The sequence below is a fragment of the Jaculus jaculus genome, chromosome 12 (assembly GCF_020740685.1).
Source record: "Jaculus jaculus isolate mJacJac1 chromosome 12, mJacJac1.mat.Y.cur, whole genome shotgun sequence".
NCBI classification, from domain to species: Eukaryota; Metazoa; Chordata; class Mammalia; order Rodentia; family Dipodidae; genus Jaculus; species Jaculus jaculus.
In genome coordinates, this window is record NC_059113.1 from 66,013,809 (window position 1) to 66,035,193 (window position 21,385).

The following is a 21,385-nucleotide window of genomic DNA, read 5'->3' on the forward strand; positions in this document are numbered from 1 at the left end:
GCTGTCCCATTTCCAATAGCAACAAAAAAATTTAAATACCTTGAAATAACACTAACCAAGGATGTGAAAGACCTATATAATGAAAATATTTTTTAAAAAATCTCAAGAAAGAAATCAAGGAGGGCTTGAGCAGATGGAAAGACTTCCCATGCTCATGGATAGGTAGAATTAATATTGTGAAATTGACAATTCTAACAAAAGTAATATAGAGATTAAATGCAATACAGATAAAAAGTCCAACATCATTCTTCACAAAGAAAAAACAAACTCTAAATTCATATGGAAGGGCAGCAAGACTCAGATATCCAAACATAACCTCAGCAAAACAAACACCTCTGGAGGTATCACCATACCAGATCTAAAGCTATATTATAAAACCTTATTAACAAAAATAACATGGTACTAGCATAAAAACAGAAATATAGACCAATGGAACAGAATTGAAGACCTCGACCTTAGGAGAAGTAGCTATAGCTACTTGATCTTTGACAAAGGTGCCAGTAACATAGACTGGAGAAAAGATAGCATCTTCAGCAAGCAGTGCTGGATAAATTGGATAACCATATGTAGAAAAATGAAACCAGACCCACTCATCTCTCCATATACAAAAATCAACTTCAAATGGATTAAAGACATTAATTAGAGACCTGAAGCTCTTCAACTACTAGAAACAAAAATAGAAGGAATCTCCACAATATAGGAGTAGGGAAGGACTTCCTGAATAAAACCCCAGTAGCCCAGAAAATTAAACAATCACTCAACAAACGGGATGTCATGAAGCTAAAAAGCTTTTGCACAGACAAACATACTATAAGCAGATAAAATAGATTACCCACTGAATGGGAGAAATCTTCATGAACTATACCACTGACAGAAGCCTAATATCTATAATCTACAAAGAACTCAAAAACAACCTACTCCAAAAATGGGGCAGAGAACTGAATAGGAAGTTCTCATAGGAAGAAATACAAATGGTTAAAACACACTTAACAAAATCTTCAACATCCCTAACCATAAGGGAAATGCAAATTAAAACAACCATGAGATTTCCCCTTACTCCAGTAAGGATGGCAATCATTAAAAATTATGTAACAGGGCTAAAGAGATTGCTTAGTGGTTAAGGCACTTGCTTGCAAAGCCTGAGGGTTCAGGTTCATTTCTCCAGGTCCCACTTAAGCCAGACACACATGGTGGCACATGTGTCTGGAGTTCTTTTGCAGTGGCTAGAGGCCCTGGTACACCCACTCTCTCTCTCTTTCTCTCCTTCCCCCTCTCTGTCTCTAATAAATAAATAAATACAAATATAAATAAATAAATAAATAAAAATAAGTCAGAAAAAAAATTTTATATAGAAATAACAACAAATGTTGGCAAGGGTGTAGGGAAAAAGGAATGCTCACCCAGTGTTGTTGGGAATGTAAACTTGAACAATCACTATGGAAATCAATATGGAGATTCCTGAAAAGAATGATCATAGAGCTACCAACAGACCCAGTTACTGGGCATTCACCATAAATGTTCCATGCTTCACCACAGAGATATTTGCTCAACCATGTTTATAGCTGCTCAATTCACTACAGCGAAGAACTGGAGGCAACTCAGGTCCCCATCATTGGATGAAGGGATAATGAAGTTGTGGCACATTTACACAGTGGAATTCTACTCAGCAGTAAGAAAAAAACATTACTGACATATGTAAAAAAAAAAAAAAAAATGGAATTGTAACAGATCATACTCACTGAACCCACACAATCACAGAAAGACAAATGCTGCATGGTCTCACTTATCTGCAGTTCCTAACCTGGACCAGCTCAAGTTACTGACATACCTGACAAACAAATCGCCCAGGCAATAGTGGCACACAGACTTGGAGGGTAACCAGTAGCTTTCTGATTGGCTGAGATCTACTCAGTGTAAAGGAACCCATATCTGGAATTGGGAACCAGATCAGAATCTTATGGAGACAAAAGAATATGTTCTCCAGTGTCAAGCTCTCACTAGTCTTTGGCTAAAAGAGGAATTACATACATCAAATTCTCCCTAAATTAATAATGCTTATCCCATATAAACTATGCTGACTTCACTCTCCATTTGAAGAATCTGCTCTTTTTCAGAAGGTAGTGAGACCCAAGGAGATAAACTATCCCTAACACTTCGGCCAAGCCACAGCTGAAATAACAGAGGAATTGGGGAGAAAAGCAAGAGTGCTGCTTCTATGCTGAACCTGATAATCAGCACCAGGGTGAAGCAGATAGACCCTGAGGCTACTCAACACTTACCAAGCAAAGATCCAGAGGGTCCTAAAAGCTAACCACTGAAGTAGACTTAAAACTCACCCAACATGCCTCAGGAAATTTTGCGGGAGAGGGGGTGGAAAGATTGTAAGAGCCATAGGCTGAGATATCATGCCCAGAGGCATTCTATTCCCAAACAATAACTGACTACTGTTCCCACAATGCATAACCCACAACCCCATTGGGAATATCTGCAACCCCACTGAGGAGGGTCCCCAGCAGAATGGGGGCAGGGAAAAGAATATACCAACACATGAGGTATCCATACAAAGTATGTTGTGGAGAAGAAGAAGAAATGGAAAAAAAATCAAAAAGGGGGCTAGGGAGAAGGTTTAAGGCTTAAAGACACTTCAATGCAAAGCCTACAGACCCCATTTCAATTCCCCAGCACCCACACAAAGCCAGACCCAAAGTAGAGCACGCATACATCTGGCAGAAACAGGAGAACCCCTGGCATTGATGTGTGTACAAACATGCAAATGCACATACACAAACATACACACATGGCTACAGGAATTTTACAGAAGAGGGGGCAGAAAGATTGTAAGAGCCACAGAGTGGAAAGGGATACCTATAGGCATTGCCCTCCCACTCCTTACAATGACTGACTGATGCTCTCATATCTCATAACCCACAACCCCAGGGAGAGTACCAGCAATCCCACTGAGAAGGGTCCCAGCAGAACAGGGACAGAGAGGAGAGAAATGATGGTATTAATACATGACATGTCCATACAAAGTTTCTACTTAATAAAAAAAAAAACTAATGAAGAATGAGATAAAAATAACTTAAACCATAGCTAGCAGAAAGAAGTAAAAACTACTGGGCCCAGGTCACACAATCCCAGAATTCAGAAGTCTGAGGAAACATGAAAAAAAAAAAAAAAACATACTCAATAACAGTTAATACAGAGCGTAAAGGGAAAACAGGAAGCACAAGAAAACAAGAAGAATTGCAGGAACAAATAGATACCTATCAATAATAACTCTTAATATCAATGCCCTCAATGCCCCAAGCAAAAGACACAGACTTGCAGATTGGATCTGTTATTGCCTCCAAAAATACTCACCTCTCCATAAAAGACGGACACTATCTTAGGGTAAAAGGTTTTAAAAAATGGCATTTCAAACAAATGAACCTAGGAAACAAGCAGATGGTGCTATCCTAATATCTGACAGAACAGACTTCAAAATAGCATTAGTCAGGAAAGTTAAAAGTCACTTTATGTTGGTTAAGGAAAAAATTCAATAGAAAGACCTTACGATTCTAAATATTCATGCACCTAACATGGGGGCTCCCAATTTCACCAACAAACACTATTAGACTTAAGGTCACAGATAACACCAAGCATAATTGTAGTGGGTGACTTCAATACTCGACTCTTACCAATTGACAGGATATCCTAAAAAAAAAATATATATATATATCTGAATGAAGTTATGTCACAGAACAAATGGACCTAACAGATATCTATAGAACATTCCATCCAAATGCTGCAGAATGCATGTTTTTCTCAGAAGCCCATGGAACATTCTCTATAATATGCCATATATAAAGATATAAAACAAATCATAACAAATACAGGAAAATTAAAATAATTCCTTGTACTCTATCTGGTCACAATTGGATTAAACTACAAATTAGCAACAAGAAAAACTACAGAGTGTATACAAAATCGTGGAGATTAAACAGTACACTACTGAATGATGACAAGATCACTGAAAAAATCAAAAAGGAAATCAAAAACATTAATAGAATCAAATAATAAGAACACAACATATCAACACCTTTGAGACACAATGAAGGCAGTCCTAAAAGGAAAAGTTATAGCTTTAAGTTCCGACGTTAAGAAATCAGAAAGGCTGCAGTAAACAATTTAATGCTTCATCTTAAGGCCTTAAAAAAGAAGAATAAGGCAAACAAAAGTCTGTAGAAGGAAGAAATAATAAAGATTAGGGCAGAAATTAATGAAATAGAAACAAAAAATACAAAGAATCAATGAAATAAAGAATTGGTTATTTGAAAGGATAAACATGATTGATAAACCCTTAGCAAATCTAATCAGAGAAGAGACACAAATTAATAAAATTGAATATGAAAAAGGCACCACTACAACAGATACCAAAGAAATCCAGAAAATCCTAAGGACATACTTTAAGAACATACTCCTCTAAGTTTGAAAATCTGAAAGAAATGGATGATTTTCTAGATTTATATGACCTACCAAAATTAAATCAAGATGAGGTAAATCATTTAAAGAAACCTATAAAAAGTACAGCAAGCCAAATGTGGTGGCACATGCCTTTAATCCCAGCACTTAGGAGGTAAAGGTAGGTGGATCACCGTGAGTTCGATGCCACCCTGAGACTACATAGTGAATTCCAGGTGAGCCTTGTCTACAGCAGGAGGGACCCTTAACTCGAAAAGCCAAAAATAAAAAAAAGTACGGAGATCCAGTCAGTTATTAAAAAAAAAAAAATCAGCCAGGAGTGGTGGTACATGCCTTTAATCCCAGGACTCAGGAGGCAGAGGTAGGAGAATCACTGTGAGTTCGAGGCCACCCTGAGACTATAGAGTGAATTCCAGGACAGCCTGAGCTAGAGTGAGACCCTACCTCAAAAAAAAAAAAAAAAAAAAAAATCCCCCAACTAAAAATATACAAGGCCCAGATGGATTCACTAGTGAATTTTACTAGACCTTCATGGAAGAACACCAATGCTTCTCAAACTTTCCATAAAAGAGAAAAGGATGGAATACTACCAAACTCTTTCTATGAAACCAGCATCACCCTAATAGCAAAACCAGACAGACAGAACCAAAAAATAAAATCACAAAACAATCTCCTTCATGTACATAGATGCAAAAATTCTCAACAAAATACTGGCAAACAGAATACAAGAATATATCAAAAAGATCATTCAACCCAACCAAGTAGCCTTCATCCCAGAGATGCAGGGATGGTTCAACATATGCAAATGGATAAATGTAATAAACTATATAAATAGACTGAAAAATAAAAATCACATGATCATCTCAATAGAAGCAAAAGAGGCATTTGACAAAATCCAACATCCCTAGAAAAACTGGGAATAGAAGGAACATATCTCAACATAACAAAGGCAATTTATGATAAACCTACAGCCAACATAATACTAAAAACTTGGAGCTTTTAGACTAAATTCAGGAATAAGATAAGGGTGTCCACTGTCCCCATTTTTATTTAAGATAGTAATAAAAGTCTTGGTTATTGGGCTGGAGAGATGGCTTAGCGGTTAAGCGCTTGCCTGTGAAGCCTAAGAACCCCGGTTCGAGGCTCAGTTCCCCAGGTCCCACGTTAGCCAGATGCACAAGGGGGCGCACGCGTCTGGAGTTTGTTTGCAGAGGCTGGAAGCCCTGGCGCGCCCATTCTCTCTCTCTCCCTCTATCTGTCTTTCTCTGTGTCTGTCGCTCTCAAATAAATAAATAATTTTTTAAAAAGTCTTGGTTATTGCATTAAGACAAGAGACACTCAAAAAAGGGATACAAATTGGAAAGGAAGAGATCAAATTACCATTATTTACAAATGATATGTTAAACATAAAGGACGCTAAAGACTGTTAGAGCTGACAAAAATTTAAGCAATGTAGCAAGATAAAAAATATATATACACAAGTGGGTAGCTGTCCTACATGCTAACAACAAACATGTGAAGGATGAAATCAGGGAAACTCTCCAATTCACAATTGCCTCAAAAAAAACAGAATACCTTGGAATATACCTAATCAAGGAAGTGAAGCACCTCTACAATGAAAACTTAAACACTCAAGCAAGAAATTGCAGAAAACACTAACAAATGGAAAGACATCCCATGCTCTTGGATTGGAGTAACCAATATTATGAAAATGTCAATCTTACCAAAAGCAATCTACACATGTAATGCAATCTCCATTAAAATCCCAATAGCATTTTTCAGGGAAGTAGAAGACACAATCTTAAAATTCATTTGAAAGCAGAAAAAACCTTGAATAGCCAAAACAATTTTGAGCAACAAAAATAAGGCTGGTGGTATCACCATACCTGATTTTAAACTATATTAGAAGGCTATAATAACAAAACCACCATGGCACTGGCACAAAGACAGACATAAAAATTAATGGAACAAAACAGAGGACCCAGATGTAAATCCAGACAGCTACAGCCATCTGATTTTCAACAAAAATGCCAAAAATCTTCATTAAAGAAAAGACAACATCTTCAATAAATGGTGCTGGGAAAAGTGGATATCTACATGTAGAAAGATGAAAATAGACACTTGTCTCTCCCCATGTATAAGAATCAAGTCCAAATGGATCAGAGACCTTAATATCAGGCCTGAAACTCTGAAACTGGAGAAAAAAGTAGGGTAAACCCTTCAACATATCAGCATGGGCAATGACTTTCTAAATATAACCCCAGTTGCTTAGGAAATAAAACCACTAATCAACCATTAGGACCTCATGAAATTACAAAGCTTTAGTACAGTAAAGATGCAAACTACAGAATGGGAGAAAATCTTTGCCAGCTATAATATGGCAGAGGATTAATATCCAGGACATACAAAAAACTCAAAAAACTAAATAAAAAAATCAAGCAACCCAACTGAAAAATTGGGCTATGGAACTAAATAGAGTTCTCAAAAGAAGAAATACAGATAGCATATAAACATCTAAAACAAATGGTCTACATCCCTACCCATCAGGGAAATGCAAATTAAAACTACTTTGAGATTCCATCTCATTCCTATCAGAAAAGGCTATCAAGAAAACAATGACAATAAATGTTGGTGAGGATGCAGAAAAAGAGGAACCCTTCTACACTTTTGGTGGAAATGTAATCTGTTACAGCCATTGTGGAAATCAGTGTGGAGGTTCCTGAGACTGCTAACAATAGATTTATCATATAAGCCAGCTATACAACTCCTAGGCTCATAACTGAAACTCTTCTCACTACCTTAGAGATACTTGCACAACTATGTTTATTGCCGCTCTGCCCATAGTAGCTAGGAAATGGAACCAGCCTAGGTGTCCCTCAACTGATGAATGGATAATGAAGATGTGGTAGATTTACACAATGAAGTTCTATACAGTGATAAAGAAAATTGAAATCATGAGATCTTCAGGGAAATGCATAGATCTGGAAAGGATTATACTAAGTGAGGTAGCCCAGGCCCAGAAAGCCAAATGTCATATGTTCTTTCTCATATGTGGATCCTAGCTACAAATGTTTAGACTTGTGTGTGAGATGGAATTAAAAAAAAAAATCAGTAGCAGAGGCCAGTAAACTAGAAAAGTGTTATAAGGGAGGGAGCAGAGGGGAGGACTTAGAGGGATGGTACTGTATATATCTAAGTAGACAAACAGATTACTGGGTGTGGAACAGCCTAAGCAAAATCAGAGGAAGACTGAGTAAAAGGAGGGTTAATCAAAATTCAAGATATTGTGAATAAGCTATATGAAAACTTGCTTTTTTGGATAATGGCACACCCAGAAGCCATCGACTATTACTAGAAAAACTTCACTGCCAGGGATGGGAAACCTTCCATTGAGTTGTTTGCTAGGGAGGTCCCTGAGGCTCCCAAAACATTACAGGCTATTGCCAAGGCTCTTGGTTTTTCACTAGAAAAAGATGGTAAAACCCTATTACTGAAGACTCCACATGCCTGGGCTGGAAGGTCACTGAGAAATCAAGCTGGGACTGAACTGAAAACCTACCCCATGTAGAGCAGCTGACAGAATGGTAGAAAAAGCTACACTGCCATCCGAAAACATCAGGGTGAAAATAGTGGACACTACAAGCCTCAAGTTTGGCCAACCAGGTCAAAAGACAGAACAGGTGCAACAGTGGCATGTCCTTTATGGGGGAAACCAACTGCTCTCTAATTGGACTAGAGACCTGCTCCATGGGAAGGAATACATGCCTGGTACTAAAACCTAATCAAAAGCCTATAGAGGAGGAGGTTATTATGAGTATTAAGAGTGTAACATCTGCTCTTGTCTGACTAAATGTATATATTATGCTGCCTTGTGAGCACTTAACATTCATACCCATATATTAACACCATCCTCACTTTGGTTAGAGAAGCTGCTCTTTTCAGATGGAAGTGAAGACTGGATGACCCAAAAGGCACCATAGTGCTGAAAACAAGGGATGGAGGAGTGGTTAGCACTAAAATATCTCTAGCACATCTTCCAAGGCTCAAGGTACATTTTGGAAGAGGTGGTGGAAAAAATGTAAGAGCCAAAGGAAGGGTAGAACTGCTACAATACAATAGTCCAGACAGAAACAGGCCTCAATATCCATGACCTCATAGTTTCTAGTACTACCTTCACAAGACCCTCAAAAAAGGAGAAAAGATGATGACATCAAGGTAAAAGAGAAACTAATGGAAAGAGGGAGAGGATATGATGGAGAGTGGATTTATAAAGGGGGAGGAGGAAATTATCATGTTTATTGTCTGTTAAGTATGGAAGTTGTCAATAATTAAAAAAAAAAAAAAACCTTCTTCTCAGCTAACTTAAAAATGTAACTTAAAAGAAAAAAAAATTTGGGGGGGTTCCAAACTAGGGTTTCGTTCTAGCCCAGGCTGACCTGGAATTCACTAGGTGGCCTTGAACTCACAGAGATCCTCCCGAGTGCTGGGATTAAAGGTGTGCACCACCACACCCAGCTAAAAAATGTAACGTAAGGGCTGGAGAGATGGCTTAGCGGTTAAGCACTTGCCTGTGAAGCCTAAGGACCCCGGTTCAAGGCTCGGTTCCCCAGGTCCCACGTTAGCCAGATGCACAAGGGGGCGCATGCGTCTGGAGTTTGTTTGCAGAGGCTGGAAGCCCTGGCGTGCCCATTCTCTCTCTCTCCCTCTATCTGTCTTTCTCCCTGTGTCTGTCGCTCTCAAATAAATAAATAATGAACCAAAAAAAATATTTAAAAAATGTAACTTAAGAAAAGATTTTGACACAGGAGATATAACTATAGGACAAGGACTATGATCTACTCTAAAGCACGAATTACTGTAGAGGCTCATCCAGATAACCACCCCTGACAATGAACATCCAGAACCTAAACCTATAATTATTGGCACCAATAATGTGTTTGAAGTTGGCTGTTATTCCCAAGCCAGGAAAACAGGAGATAATAATGTTATTGAGTCAAAAGTATATGTGGGGGCTGGAGAGATGGCTTAGCAATTAAGGCACTGGCATTTGAAGCCGAAGGCCCCATGTTTGATCTCTCTCCAGATCCCATGTAAACCAGACGCACAAAGGTGACACAAGCACAAGGTCATACATGTGCACTAAGTGGCACAAGCATCTGGAGTTCAACTGCAGTGGCTGAGACCCTGGCATGCCAATTCTCTCTCACACATGCTCTCTCTAAAGAAAATAGAAAGCATAAAGCATATGTGGCCAGAAATGTCATGTTGACAAGTGGCTGCATCATTGGGGCTTGCGGAAACCTAAATACTTTTGAAGTCATCCCAGAGAACATGAATGGTGAAGACCACCTTTGTTGGTTGCAGACCAAGATATGTGGTACCCAGCAATCTGCCCTCTGAATATTTCTGTTTATGCCCACAGATTAGTGCTGCTCTCAGCTTTGGTCAGAGAAGCTTCTTTTTGCAGAAGGCAGTGACGACTGGGGGTCAAAACTCATCAAAGTGTCAAGAACAAGTGACTACTGAGTGTTCAACGCAAAATGAGACAACTCTATCACACCCTCCTAGGCTAAGAGAACACGGTGAAAGTGAGGCAAAAAGAATGTAAGAGTCAAGGGATGGTGGGGGGGGGGAGTAGTACTTTAGAACACTGTCTTCAGGACATGAAGTGGCCACTGCATTCATGACCTCACTGCAGCTGTTATTACACAAACAAGACCTGCACAATGCCAGAGTCCATCAATATTCTATCACGGATGGCAGAGAAGAACAAAAAAAAAAAAAATCAAAGAAGAAGAAGAATAGTTGGAAAGAAGGGGTTCATTGGAAAAGGAAGGGGGACAAGAGAAGGTAATGAGAGGGAATTATGATCAAAATGCCTTATATACTTCTATAAATTTGCCAATAAAAAAATTTTTAGAGCATAGCTCAAAGCCCAATGTGGTACTGCACTGCCCAATGTGGTACTGCACTGCACACCTTTAGACCCAGCACTGGGTAGGCTAAGAAAAAGGATCATTGTAAATTGTAACATTATAAACTAAATTGAGTTCCCAATCCGCCTGGTTTTTAGTGAGATCCTGCCTCAAGACAAAATAAAAAATAAAAGCATAATTCAGTCAGGTTCATAAGTGTAGCCACTGGTAACCTAGCCATTCCAAACTAAATAACCTTCCACCCATGAGCATGCAAGCAACCCTAATTTAACTGAATTGGTTTAAAAAAAGGAGGAGCTGGGGAGATGACTCATGAGTTAAAGGCACTTGCTTGCAAAGCCCACCAACCTGGCTTCAATTCCACAGTGCCCATATAACCAGATGCAAAAAGATTCTGGCACTTGATTCTATGTGGCAAGAGACCCTGATGCCATATGCATGTATGTATGTGTGTGTATACATATACACATATATATGTATGTATATGTATATATATATGTATATGTATGTGTATATATGTGTGTGTGTGTGTATAGCATTTGAAAAACATATACGTATATATACATGCTTATATGTTTTTCAAGTGCTAGGACTAAAGGCATATGCCACCACACACAGCAAAATAAATAAATATATATATATGTATGTGTGTGTGTGTGTGTGTATATATATATATATATATATATATACATATATATATACACACACACACACACACACACACATATATTTGCTTAACTAGCTAATAAAAAAGATGTATTGTTTTCATTATTTTATTTTTCATTTATTTGAGTGAAAGGCAGAAAAAGGAAGTACGCACATGGCCTCCTGCCTCCACATATCAACTCCATAATAAACATGTGCCACTTTGTGAATCTGGCTTTACATGGGAGCTGGGGAATTGAACCTGGGCCATCAGGCTTTGCAAGCAAGCACGTTTAAACGCTGGGCCATCTCTCCAGTCCTAAAACTTAAAATATGCACTTTTTAAAGGCACAAAAGTAAAATAGGGATTAATGGGGAAGAGAGGAGTTAATGAAAGAGGGAGGGGGATAAGAGGGATTACTGGAGGAGAAGGTTATAAAACACATTATATACATGCATGAAAATGTCAAAAATGGGGAACTTAAAGCATAATCCAGAGGTCAACAAAGAGAATGACAAGTCGATTCACATAAAGTGAAAATAAGTACTCAAGATAATAAAGCCCTTTCTATCTACAAATTGGTATGTATTTGAACTAAACACCGTTACAATTTAGAACACCTTAAGAACAGAACACCCACACAGAATACACTGCTAACAAGTTTTCCCTTCTTTCCTTCTGAGACACCTGAGCAAGCAATGTTAAGACAATATGAGCTTTAAATGATGAAAACTCGCATTATTTAAACTATAACGTATTTAAACGCTATTCCTTGAGTCAATTCTCAGGGAATAAACCCAACCAATTCAAACTATCCTGGGGCTCATAACCACACAGGGCTTTGCCATTTGCGTTTCAGAGGTCCTTGAACACGCACAAATTGGGAACTGGCAACAGCGCTGTCATCTATGGTAATCAGTTCACAGGTCCACTGGGGCCTGCGCAGCGAGGGGAAGCACAGAGCTGGGCCGGATCCCCGCGCACCGACACCGTCGGCCCGGCTCTCACTGAGGGTGGGGACAAGGCGGGTTCCGACCTGGCAACCGGCCGCGCCTCCCGGGGACTCAGTGCGGCACCGAGGCGACAGGCGCTCGGCTGCCAGGGACCAGAGCCGGGAGCGGTCGGCAGCGCCTTCACGACCCCAGGGAAAGCGCCGGCCCTCAAGACCCAGCACAGAAACACGCTTGACCCCACCTGTCAGGTAAGGAGTCAAGAGAAACGGGCTCGCTCCTCCCACCCAGCTCGCCGCTAACTCCACTCCCGCGGCCCGGCGACAGCCGAAGGGCGACCGGCCAGGACGCACGGACCGCGGCGGGGACGCTCACTGGCTCGGTATGAGGCGCTGGCGGAGTGTGCGCTGAGCCACCGCCACCAGGCCCGGCACCCCGTTCCGTTCGGCGCACGGTGGATCCCTCGCCGCCCGCCGCCCGGTGTTGTCATACAAACCCGATGGCAGGAGAGGAGGAGGCGGGGAAGACCGCTGCGGAACCGGCCCGCATCCCGGGCAACGTCAGCGCGGCGCCCCGCCCACCGTAAGCCTCCGCCAGCTGCCCGCGAGCCCCAGGCAGAACCCTAGAGCGAGGGGGGCGGGGCGCCCAGTGAGACTAGAACGCGTGCGCGCAAGGGTGTGCGAGGCGGAGCGACTGGAGGGCGGGGCGGGGCGTGAGGAAAGCCCAGCGCAGGAGTGGGCGGGGCGCGCGAGGGAAATGGGTGCTACGCGGGGCGGGGTAGCCCGGGGCGGAGCGCCGAGGAGGCCGGGCGGTACGCGCGGAGATACAACGCGTGCGCCCAAGAGTAAATAAGGAAAGCGGAGGGGAGGAGCCTGACTTAGGCGTGGAGGCGGAGCGCTAGGAGGGGCGGGGCTCGCTCCGCCGGGAGTGGGTGGGGCCACCGCTGGGTAGTCACTGCGCAAGAAGCCTGGAGAGGAGCGCCTTGGTGTGCTGAGAGCTGGAGCAGTCTTCCTTGCCAAGGGGCCCCTGCTCCGCAGAACCGAACCCATGGGCTGGCAGATCCCCATGTCGTTCAAATCAATGTCTTATTTTTCCAGCCAGAGGCACAGCCATTTTCCGGAACTAAGCCAGACCCACTACTGCCAATCTCTACAGCTTTTTGCGGCTTTTTGTTGTTGTTTTCTGTTTGTTTCTTAAACTTAGGGTCTCCTTCTAGTCCAGGCTGACCTGAAATTAGGGTCTCCTTCACCATGCTGACCTGAAATTCACAGCGATCCTCTTACCTCTGCCTCCCCAGTGCTGGGATTAAAGGCTTTCTGGCTTCCATATTTCACAGTTTCATCAAGCCTTTTTAAAGGACTGCAATTAGGCTTCCAACGTGCCCAGCTTGCGGCCTAGGGTAGGGATGAAAGAAACAATCTTACAAAAGTTGATGTTTTATTGTAGCTCGATTGCTGGATACAACAGCATGAGCTTTGTAGATGATAATATCATGTTGCAATGTCAAAAAATACCAGATCTTTTCTGACCCCGAAGGACATCCGTGGCCCAGAAGGATATGCAGCTGGGTTCCCAGTACACAGTAGGATTTTACCTCATGACCAAACCCCAATGAATAAAATGCCTGTTGCAGGCAAACAAATGTCATGCTAGTTTGTTTTTTGTACTATGGCATCTTATGGTCACAAAAACATTGCTTCTATGTCAGGCGTGGTGGTGCACACCTTTAATCCCAGTACTGTGGAGGCAGAGGTAGGAGGAGAACCCTGAGGTCAAGGCCACCCTGAGACTACATAGTGAATTCCAGGTCAGGCTGGACTAGTTGGTGACCCTACCTTGAAGAGCCCAATAATAATAATTGCTTTTGGGCTAGAGGGATGGATTAGCAGTTAAGGCATTTGCCTGCAAAGCCAAAGGACCCAGGTTCAATTCCCCAGGACCCACATTAGCCATATGCACAAGGGGGCACACACATCTGGAGTTGGTTCATTTGCAGTGGCTGGAGGCCCGGGCATGTCCATTCATTCTCTCCTCCCCACCTTTCTCTCTCTCTCCCTCTGTCCCTCCCATCAAAGAAATAAATAAAAATTTAAAAGTAATAATAACAATAATTGCTTCTAAATTGGCCACTAAAGACAAAGACATCAGACAAATTACTCAAGAACCCTCGTCATTCCCCCATACCGCCCTCTGGCCTAGCTGATCTGGAATTCACTATGTAGTCTCAGGGTAGCCTTGAACTCACAGCACTCCTCCTACCTCTGCCTCCCCAGTGCTGATATTAAAGGCATGGGTCACCACACCCGGCTCTAAGAGCCCTAATGTTTTGACTGTACTTAATGCTGTACGTATGATACATTGTGAATAAATCATGTATCTTTCATACATCTTTTCATATATCATGTAACTTTGGTTTTTTGAGGTAAGGCCTCACTCTAGGCTGCCCTGGAATTCACTATGTAGTCTCATGCTGACCTCAAACTCACAGTGATCCTCCTTACCTCTGCCTCCCAAAGTGTGGAATGGTGTCAATGGTGTTTGTCCCTGTTTATGGTATCTGGTAAAGGATGTAAAATTACAGCCAGATAAGGGAATATGTTGAGATGGGGGTTGTTTCCTTTCTTTGTCATCTTGTTTAAGCAAAGTGAGGAAGGTGTGATGATGCTTCGAATGTAATTAAAGCTGCATAGGGTACATCCTGAAGTTTGCTTTTGGCAGATGAACACATGACTGTCATTTTACAAATATCATAATTTTTCCCTTTGTGGCTACCAATGATAACAGTTTTTTGGGTTTTTTATTGAGAACTTTATTATATGAACATATTGCATATTGTTCATATTTCCATCACGTTTTACTCATATTCCCTCTCCCCTACCCCTATTCTAGTATTTAAAATAATTTTAAAACAACTTCCCCAAAAATGACATAAGCTGAAAACACTTCATTGTCTTAAGAATATTTAACAATTTAAAATTTAAATATATGTAGCATGTGAAACATTACTTCAAAGAACATGTTCCTAAATGAATCATCCTCAAAGACATAGATATGATGAGCTAGATAAATGGCTTAGCAGTTAAGGCACTTACCTGTGCATCTAAGGACCAAGGTTCGATTCCCCAGGACCCACCTAAGCCAGATGCACAAGCTGGTGCATATGTCTATAGTTCATTTGCAGTAGCTGGAAGCTGTGGTGCACCCATTCTCTATATCTGCCCCTCTCTTCCTCCCTCTCAAAATAAGTAAATAAATAAGTAAAATATTTTTAAAAAGAAAAACATAGATATCAATGAGAAAGAGTGTTAGAATTTGACTTCCTTTTTTCGGAGACAGCGAACATGCCTCTTCAGGATCACAAGGAATCGAGCGCTGAAGAGCTGCATGACACAGTTCCAGCCCAGCTGTCTCTTCCTTGAAGTCCAATGTGGCCCCTCTATAGAAAAATCTTTGGCTCTCTACGCCAGAGAAATCTGTGGTTTTCTGTATAATGTTTGTCTTTCTCTGTCTTTCACTTGGTGCCCCAATCTCTAAGTTTACTTTGCCAGTAAAAATTGGTGTTGGTGAAGTGTTGGTCAATGTATCTGAAAGAGGCTCTGGCATAGAATTGGGAAAACAAGAAAATGGATCAGAGATAATTGTTTTCCTTAAAGGCCTTAAAGAAAGTCAGGCATGGAGTACAGTACGCTTAGGAGGAAACAATGAACCTTCTGGAACAATGTCAAATTGTTCTATGACTACTTTTTCTAAGTGGTGATAATTGCAATTGACTCTTTACCAAGAATCCTTACAGAAAAACAACCAAGGTCAGAAAGAGTTCAATCAGGGAGACCAAAGTCTAAGTATTGGAGGGATGTAAAAAGGAAAATTCAAAATAAATGATTAAAGGATAAATGGATCTACTGGATCAGTGATTAATGATGGGAAGCCCCATTTGTGGTTGTTTTGCCTCTCACCTTTAATATAGTAATTGAAAGTAGAAGTTCAGGAAATCACAAGTGCTTGACCACACATACATGGGGAAAATGTGAAAACAGTTAATCATTATAGGGGCCTGATGACTTTATTTGAGGTGAATAATTATGGGATTGTTTGATGATAAGGAATAACAAAAAGTTGCTATGAATTCTGTGAAATTGTACCTTTCTTGAAATTTGTCAAAAGAATACTATTGGATATATCACAATTCCTGTCCAAAAATTATACATGTCCATCAACTGATGGCTGGATAATGAAATTATTGTACATATATAAGTGGGATTTTACTTAGCTATTGTCATGAGCATGTAAGGACAGACAAGCAGCTGTCCAGAATAGATAAGTAAGAATTTAAGTAAATAAGTTAGAAACTAAGTGTGACAGTTTGCAGTGACGTAATGATAGATAAACAGACATGTGTGCCTTAAGATTGATAAGTCTTAGAGTGTATAAAAAGAGACCTGAAGAACCAAAAGTGTCTCACTCTCTTGCCACGATGACTAACTGAGACGTGCTGCTCATTAGTCTGAGACTGAGACCAGCTCCAGCCCGAGACACAAACCTACATCAGTGAACCAACCTGAAACATTCACCATCGCAGATGCCAGATCGTCCGTAAGTCAACCCAAAGACTTATGCCAGCGGACCAAGACCGCAGCTCATCCGGTCACCGAAGGCACCACCGCAGTGAAACCGAAAGTGAACATCGCAGCTCGAACCTCGCTCGGAATCAGGTCGTATGATGTTAGACATAATTAAGATATTATTATGTTAGACCTAATTATGTTAGGATGAATATTTGGATTTATGTGTTTTGGGCCTTAATTGCCTTTTGCATGATATGGTCTTGTTTGTGTGTTATGACAACTTATGTTACAACTTCAGTAAACTCTCTTGCAAACTTACCAGAGTCTCTTGTGCCTTCATCTGCAGAATCCTCTCTGTATAGTGATAATCTAGAGAGTGCTCACGACAGCTATAAGTAAGTACTCCTTGAACCACTGAACCTTCTTCCACAGCCTGTCTTGGCCATAAGAAAAAATGAAGTTATGAAATATGCAGGAAATTAATGGAACTGGAAAAAAATTACTGAGGTAAACCACTCCCAGAATGATAAAAATTACATGTTCTCTTTCATAAGTAGATCTCTACTTTTAATGTTTGTATACAAGTAAATAAGGGACTCTGAGAGTGAGTATATATTATTGTAGTTACCTTCTTGTTGCTGACATAAAGCACCAAACCAAAAACAGATCATGAGAGGAAAGTTGTTTATTTGACTTTCAGACTTGAGGGGATGCTCTATGATGGCAGGAGAAAGGATGATATGAACAGAGGGTGGATATCACTTCTGCCACAGTAGGTGGCAAGCAGCCGCTCGTAGAGGTGCTGGCTATAAACACTCCTAAGCCTAACAACACACCTCTTCTAGCAAGACTCCACCTCCCAAATTGCCAGCAGCTAAGAACTAAGCATTCAAACTCCAAGAGTTTATGGGGTCACCTAATTCAAACCACCACCACAGCTATGAATCAAGATAAGAGATGATGAGAATGAGCCAGGTGTGGTGGTGCATGCCTTTAATCCCAGCACTCGGGAGGCAGAGGTAGGAGGATCGCCGTGAGTTCGAGGCCACCCTGAGACTACATAGTGAATTCCAGGAAAGCCTGAGCTAGAGTGAAACCCTACCTCAAAAAACAAAAAGAGAGAGAGAGAGAGAGAGAGAGAGAGGATGAGAAAGTGGGGGAGAACAAAGGAAACATAATAGATAAGCAGAAAGAGGTTGTGATGGGGGAGAGCACAACCAGGGAGAGAGTAAGAAGGGGGAAAGGAAATAAAATTTGTTTGAAAAATGCCATGATGAAGCCTAATTATGTGTATGCTATTAAAAAATAATTATAAAAAAAGTTCAGCCAGTAGAAAAAAGCAAAAAATTTTTGCTTTTTATTTGTTTCCCTTTCTGTCTCTTCTCTCCTACCCCTCATTCTCTTTAAGCCCCCCCCACACACACACACCTTAGCCTCCTGTCCACTTTCCTACTTCCTTTCCTTTGTTCTCTCTCCACTTTCTCATCACCTTTGTTCTTTCTCTTGGTCTCCTATCTCACTTCAGTTTATATGTATTCATGTTCCCTTATTTACACATGTACAAACATTAAAAGTTAAGATACACATATGAGAGAAAACATGCAGTTTTTATTTTTTTTAATTCATTTATTACCAGGAGTAGTGGTGTATGCCTTTAATCACAGCACTTTGGAGGCAGAAGTAGGATGGTCACTGTGAGTTCAATGCCAGTCTGATCAGCTTAGGCTAGAGCTAAACCCTACCTTGAAAAAAAAAATTATTTATTTGAAAGAGAGAGATAGAAAGAGGCAGACAGAGAAAGAGAGTGTGTGAGTATGGGCAATCCAGGGCCTCCTGCTACTGCAAAGGAACACTGGACACATGAGTCACTTTGTGTATCTGGCTTATTGTGGAAACTGGGGAGTTGAACTCAAGTCATCAGGCTTTGAAAGCAAGCATCATTAATCACTGAGAAATCTCTCCAGCCCATATATGATTTATGTCTTTCTGGGCCTGGGGGAGGGAACATCCTCCCGCTAGTTCAGTTTCTTTATAGTCATCTTTTTCTCCCCTTTGGCAATTTTAAGAGCTTAAGTTTTTAGCTAGCTAACTTGATATGCCAGAACGTATGAACACAGAGTCTGGGGTTAAATTTTAGATCCTACCCAGGAATAGTTTTTTGTTTGTTTGTTTGTTTCATTTTGTTTTGTACATTTTGAAATGATTGAGAAACATTTTTTTTATTTATTTTATTTTTTATTTATTTTTTTTTTTTGGTTTTTCGAGGTAGGGTCTCACTCTGGCTCAGGCTGACCTGGAATTCACTATGTAGTCTCAGGGTGGCCTCGAACTCACGGCGATCCTCCTACCTCTGCCTCCCGAGTGCTGGGATTAAAGGCGTGAGCCACCACGCCTGGCTGAGAACCATATTATATAACAATGAAAGTTAAATATGAAATTCTAATTTCAATGACCATCAGGTTTAATTAGAATTTTACCCATTAATTTATATATTGTCTATGTTATTTTTCCCCCACATTAACAGAGTTGAATTATTGCAAAAGAGATCATACAACTTTCAAAACTGAATATAGCCTGGTGTGGTGGCACACGCCTTTAATCCCAGCACTCGGGAGGCAGAGGTAGGAGAATCACTGGGAGCTCGAGGCCACCCTGAGACTATAATGAATACCAGGTCAGCCTTGGCTAGAGTGAGACACTACCTCAAAAAACAAAAACAAATCACACACACACACAAAAACAATATATTTACTGCTTGGCTCTTAACAGAAAACATTTCTAATCCTTGTGCTTGAAAATTCTTTACAGCAGCAATTAAATGTAATTCCTAAGCATATGCAGGTTGACTCACTCTAACCCAAAAAAAAAATCAAATCCAAACCTTTTTCACTGACAATTTTTGTAAGTGTATATAATGTATAATCTCCACATTTACTTTCCATTGCCATCTCTTGTCCCTCTCATATTCCTGCTGAATTCTTACTTCTTTTCAAATAGTCAAAAATCAAAATTTTTTGCAGTACCAACATGATGCCCAAGTAAAAAATTCATACGACACTAAAATAAAATTTCCTTTAGTGTATTGCATAAGGTTTATATAAGATAAATCAATTTTGTGTTTAGATCTGCATGCTATCTCCAACATATCTTATGATACGTATGCAAATACTGCACACTCTCTCCCCCAAAGATCCAAAATTGAAATACTTCTGGTCCTATGCACTTCAGATTAGATATTCAACTTGTATTTGTGAACTATTTTTATGTGCATGTAACAGAATCAACATAATTTAAAGTTATACACTATGCCAAATCTCCACTGCACAACAGTGAAGAAATAGAATGCTAAAATTATTGACCACCTCTATGCAAATATACAATGAACACTGATCATAATTCCCTCCCACCGCCTTCCTTTTTTACCCCTTTCTTATTCCCCGTTCAAATGGATCTTAGTCAGGAATAATATTTTTACAAGTACACACTCTTATTGGAAGAGGACAGAAATGAACAATGAAAGTCTGGAAACTGTTGACTATAAAAACCTACCATAATAATCACATGTTTTATTTCTAAAAGTAAATTTGTTGCAGCATGCACCTGTGGGAGAAGAAAAGTCTTCAATGGTTTTAAGCAGCAGTGGACCCTGCAACTTTTACAGCTGGTCAGCTAGGCCAAATGTACCAATTGTACAATAATGGCATATCTGTTTGGGGGAAAACCGACTGTAGAAGTTGTCAATAACAAGTTTCTAAAGAGTTAAAAAAAAAAAAAAAAAGTCTTGCAGGGGTTTCCGTGCGGGGTGGGACGGCACTGAACCGAGGGGAGGATGGCGCTAGGGCGGCTGGCCGACCCCGCTCCGCGTCCGCGCCGGCGTGGTGATCCTGGCGGCCCTGGTGTGGCGCCGCCTTCTGCGGAAGCGGTGGGTGCTCGCCCTGCTTTTCGGGCTCTCGCCCGTCTACTTCCTCAGCAGCGCCTTCAAGCAGGAGGAGAGGGCAGTGAGAGATAGGAACCTCCTCCAGGTTCAAGACCATGACCAGCCCATCCCCTGGAAGGTGCAGTTTAACTTGGGCAACAGCAGCCGGCCAAGCAACCACTGCCGGAACTCTATTCAAGGGAAGCACCTCATTGCCGACGAGCCGGGCTACTTCTGTGAGAGGAAGGACCTGCTGGGACGGGCTGCTGTGACGTCAGCGCCCCCAGCACCAAGCAGTACTGCTGTGACGGTGCCTGGCCAATGGCTGCTCTGGTGCCTGCGCCTGCGCCTGCGCCACTGCGTCTCCTGCTGCCTATAGCCCAGCAAGAAACTTCTCCTGGAGCGCTTCCTTAACGGGGCAGCTGTGGCCTTCCAGAACCTCTTCATGGCCGTTGAAGACCACTTTGAATTGTGCTTGGCTAAGTGTAGGACCTCCTCCCAGAATGTGCAGCATGAGAATTCATACCGGCCCTGTAGGGAAGTACTGCTATGGAGAGAGCTCATCTGAGCTCTCCCCCTCATGATGGGGTATGGAGATTTGGCAACGTGAGCCGGCCTGGTCCAGAGAGAAGATGAGGTGGAAAGCCACACAAGGGCCCAGTGGCCTTGATCACGTCCTGTGGTGGTTGGCGTTGGAATCACCCTCATAGACCACTAAAGCAGCTGGATGGCCTTTTCTGTGGAGCAGCCCCGAGCCTCTGTCAGCGCACGCTGGGGAATGTGAGAAACAGTGCAGGCCAGACATGGCCCTGGAACCTCACAGGGTCCCAGGACTGCTGGTCAGTGGCCCAGTGTTAACTTCCATTTTAATCCAGCTCTGGACGATTACTCATTGGACTTCTGGGGGC

At 41.4% G+C, this 21,385-nt stretch overlaps 1 protein-coding gene and 1 pseudogene across 9 annotated transcripts in view; one reads left to right on the forward strand and one right to left on the reverse strand.

The window, feature by feature from the left end:
* Positions 1–12,598, reverse strand: part of Agtpbp1 (ATP/GTP binding carboxypeptidase 1) — a 241,355-nt gene extending 228,757 nt beyond the window's left edge. For 3 of the 9 annotated variants that reach the window (XM_045131072.1, XM_045131074.1, XM_045131069.1), the window contains exon 1: positions 12,493–12,596. The gene's annotated coding sequence lies outside the window, so the exon portion shown is untranslated. Of the gene's footprint in view, positions 1–12,240; positions 12,354–12,492 lie in introns of those variants that run through there. The other 6 variants (XM_045131075.1, XM_045131073.1, XM_045131076.1 and 3 more) reach the window with 6 other exon arrangements.
* Positions 12,496–21,098, forward strand: LOC101594212 (annotated as a pseudogene).
* Positions 21,099–21,385: the final 287 nt, after the last annotated feature.